This window comes from Sciurus carolinensis, chromosome 4 (genome assembly GCF_902686445.1).
Source record: "Sciurus carolinensis chromosome 4, mSciCar1.2, whole genome shotgun sequence".
NCBI lineage: Eukaryota > Metazoa > Chordata > Mammalia > Rodentia > Sciuridae > Sciurus > Sciurus carolinensis.
The window spans coordinates 25,654,985-25,659,718 of record NC_062216.1 but is presented as its reverse complement, the minus strand read 5'-3'; the positions used below and the strand labels follow the sequence as shown (position 1 = coordinate 25,659,718).

General features: G+C 31.3%; 1 pseudogene; it reads left to right on the top strand.

Moving 5' to 3' along the window:
- Window positions 1-3,038: 3,038 nt before the first annotated feature.
- Window positions 3,039-3,786, top strand: LOC124981866 (proteasome activator complex subunit 3-like; annotated as a pseudogene).
- The last annotated feature ends 948 nt before the right edge of the window (window positions 3,787-4,734 follow it).

Sequence of the window (4,734 nt, the reverse complement as noted above, 5' to 3'; positions counted from 1 at the left end):
AGTTTATTTAACACTATGCATCATGCATGTGGGTGGATAGGAAGAAAAAGATATTACTTGAAATACAATTAAAAATTTTCATTTTGCTTTTGGGTACACACATTACAGGAAAATACTGTGTTTTAGAAATTACTTATTATCATTGATGTCAACCATAAGAATGGATCCACAAAATAAAATATCAATTCAAGAAATTCTTCTCAATGTGACTATTTCTGTTCCCATTGATGAAAAAAATAAGTAGTAAATGCTATCTAACCAACTGTTCAACAAGTGTCTTGGAGTAAGAAAGTACATATTGACAGTGATAAATATCACTAAAGGCTGGGACTTTGAATGCAACACAAGTTAGGTCTTTTTTGAAATTCAGCAATGCCTTTAATAACCTCTTCTCTAAGATAATTATGTGCTGAATGACCATAACTTGAAGATGAAGATAAATTCTTCCAAAGGAAAAATTTATGAATTTCAAATAAGAATGAACTTTTATCTTCAATTCATTCCAAAAATTATTTATAGAAAGATGAGAAATAGATATAAGTATTTATTTATAATTCTATATTAAACTTATGGAAATTTTTTTGAAGTATGTGTTGAAAGGAGTGAATCAAGAATAAGCTGTAAAGGTATTTTGGCAACGTAATTGTATAAAATATCAATATTTTATATAAATAATAAATTCAGAAATAAGGGCTTGATTAGATAAATTCAGACAATTAAGAAAATATAACAATTCAATAAAAATGTGGTTTCTTAATATTTATTAGACTAAAAATTCTTATATTACCATGTTAAAACACAGTGTTTAAATACATAAGTAACAACTTTGAAGACAACTTTATTCAAAGTAATGCATATCTGAGAGTGTATTTGTATGTGTAGGTAAATATAAGAAGTCTACATACATACCAAACTATTAGCAGTTTCCTGTAGATGAAAGTAATAGATTATTTTGAATTTCTTTGGTTTCTTGGTATTTTTTTATTTCTTAATATAATCACAAAATACTATGTTTAGCTTTATAATTAAACACCATAAACTTCCTTCTGAGGGTTATTTTGAAATCAAAAGGCTCCCCTCAAAAATAGAATGTTTTTTACAGAATTTGGGTATTGATTCTTAAAATTATATAATTGAATTTTCATTATTTAATGTTCTACATTAAATATCAGGGAATAATTTTTGCTAATAAAGTAGAATATAAAATGATGACTAGAGCAACTAAGGTATTAGGAGACAGATAAAAGGTATAGAACAGGGATGTAAGGAAAGAAAAATTTCATTTTCTACCCATTTTACTTAGACCTTGGCATAACAAAATCATCACTAAAATTTATCTAGGATCTATTTGTCAGACAGCATTGTAAAATACACATGATATCCATACAGATAACTTTTCAACTCAATTTAAGAATGAATAATTTATATTCCTAAGTAAAGTTTAAAGTACTTTTCAATTGGAAGTTTCAATTTAAAGTTATGATTTTCAAAGATTTTAAAGGTGAATAACACCACACTGGGCAAATATCAAAACAATCAACTTCCTTAGTCTGGTGCAGATTTAGTGAGATTGAGAGGACATTTTCTCCTTGCAACATAGGTTGCTTGTACTCATCGAAGAAGGACTGTAAGATTGATTTTCAAAGTACCAATCCCCATACGTCTCAAACACATACATAAATTCCATTAAAATAAAATTACATTGCTCAGAAGTACATTGACTCCTATATACTTTTAAGTTTTTCTAATGCTGAGGAATGACATTCCAAGATATAGTGAAATATTTTTTTCATTTATTTTAGTTCCCAGTGATTCCCATTTAGTTATTAGGCTTTATCACTAATTTCCAATGAGTTTGTTGAGATTGTCTGCCCTACATTATTATCATTATTTTTCTAGACATGAGTAGAGGTGGTTATTTTTTGTCAGAAAATTCCACAGGATTTGAAATTAAGTCTAAGATATAAAAAAAAAAAAAAAGAGCAATGGAGTGCATAAGTGCCCCAAAATGTTTCATTTGCAGGAAAGAAATACAATTATTTGACCAGAATATGTGAGCTTAATAGTTTAAAATTTGTACTACAACAGTCAGAAAACAATATTACTTATATTGAAACAAAAGCAATCCAATTTAATACACATATCTATAGAGTTCTAATAACTCATCTCAATTTCTTTTTAGAAACGTTTGTCCTTAAAATAGAATTTCATATTTCTAGCAATGGAGAATTCAATAAAAATTAGTAAATGGATTGCTTGAATTGTCTTTCTACTGTTTTAAGCACCAGAATCAAATAAAGGAAGAAAGAAAGCAAGCAATGAAGGAAGGAAAGGAAAAAAAATGAATGCAGGGAAGCTTCATCCAAATATCATGCTATTTAATAAAATATTTAATTTGAATGACTGAAAATTCCTTGTGGATTAAGATAGAGATTGATCAATTGATAAAATATTGGAAAAATTAATGAAAATCCTGAAGGAAAAAATGTTAACAAATACCATTGGTTTAAAACCTTGAGATCTATCATACAGCAAGGCAACTATAGTTAATAATAAAGTATTGTATATTTCAAAATCACTCAAAGAATACATTTTACATGTCACCACAAAGCAGGACAAGTGAGCTAATGAGCATGTCAGTTTGATTCAATTTTTACCCATTGCATACATATGTCAAATCATATTGTACGCTACAAATGCATACGATTATGATTTGCTAAAAATTATGTTCGCTAAAAATTTAAGCATCACACATGAAAATAAATTACAAGTTGAAATATATTTAACTGATCATTCATATGCAAACAAATATGCAGAGAATTTTAAAAATATAGTTATTAGAAAACTGGGAGGGCAAGAGAGTAAGCAGCACAGAAAGATGGACAGGCAGACAGACAGCATGGAGGGAAAGAAAGAGTTGGTGGTGGGCAGCAGGCTCTGGAGAGCAGCTGGGATTTCTCAGATCCCCTTTGCCTCCTTCCTGTTGCCTACAGCACCTCTGGTCTCTACAGAAGAGCAGATAAAAACCTGACCTGGGTATGGCCTCATCGTTGCAGGTGGATCAGGGATTAAAGTTCAAGGTCAATTCTTTTGAAGTGTATCTCACAAGTAAAGCAGAAGACTTGATGGAAAATATATTCTGAAGTTGTTAGAACTTGATGGTGTTCTTGTAGGAATCAAGCCTAAACATTCAGGACTTTACTCCCGTCCACTGGGACACAAATCTCCCAGTCCCTGACCCCCATTCTTCTCATCAATAGCACAATGGACTGGATGGTTCCACTTACAAGAAGTGAGATTTGGATGACTGTGAAGTGGCCTTTCAAGGGACTGAGAAAGTATTTTTGATGCCCAGCAGTATTCTAAAAAGTCACCAGGAGCTCGCGGGTATAACTGAGAAAGTGAAAGCTGAGATATGATTGCTAATTAACAAATGTGACAAGGTCAAATGTGGTTAGAGCTCTTGATTACCAAGATAAAGGACAAAAACAACTTCAGGGTGTCCATTCTGGAAGGTCCTGTTGCAGAACTAAGAACTATTGAGAGCATGCATCTTATCTGGACCAGATTTCTAGATATTATATTACAGGAGCCAAATTGGTTTCTAAAATTGATATCCCCATGTGAAAGACAATCATCAGACTGTGACAGTGATTGATGAAAAAGAATACATCAGCCTTCATATCATCATACCTGAGCTCAGGAAACAATATGTCACTCTAACATGAACTGATCTTGAAAAATATCAAGAGCAAAAGGCCCCAGAACAGCAATGCAGAGACATGATACTTGAAGCCAGTCCCAGGGCTAGGGACTCCGTGAGACAGACTGAAGACTGACATTGTCTTGATTGTGACCGACTGAGCTGGTGGATAAGGAAGTTGGCTAGAAAGAGTAACCTTCCTTCTGTGTCTTTAGGTAGGATCTAAAGAAATTTTCATCTAGTTATGAAAAAAATATATAATGATTGGATGTATAATCTGGAAGCATTTTTATATTTTCACTTCTTTGAATATTGGTGAATAATAAATGTTTCAGCATAATATTTCCTTGCCCCTGTGCTACATTTTGTTTGTCATTTTTACATTGAATATGGTATACTTCCTATAAATAGAGATATAACAAATACTGCCAATACTAACAAGTATGATTTTATAATGTTTGTATTTTGATCATTGATCATGACATTTTCAAAGACAGGATAAAGATTACTGATGAAGAGTCTATTTCACCAGGCAGTGAAAAGCAGATTACATCTAGGAGGTGACCCCATTTTCAAATATTATTAAAATATTATAGTAATTTCAAAATTATCAATGGCATATCCATAATATTTGCTGCAAAATCCTTTCTGATATTTCACCTAATTTAAGAAATTGTGGCTGAATTTTAACTTATATAAAGATGTAAATTTTATATGAGAAAAATCTCTGCCTGATAAAACTTTAGGCATATTTTACTTTGTAATAACTTAAATAAAGGAAAATTCTCTGTAATACTCTAGCTATCTCTAATGTAAAGGAGAAGCATTTGGACAGCAAATTAGCTGTTCTGTGGCAATATGGTCTGAGCAACCATGTAAACAAAGAAATCTGCTAATCAAAAGCAATTTCTCACAAAACAAAGACAGCAGCTAATTGAGAGCATCTGAGGCTAAAATAAGATTAACTTCAAAATGAAAACCCTTGCAGCTTCTTGTAGAAAAGCTCTAGGGATAATAGGAAAACTTATTAG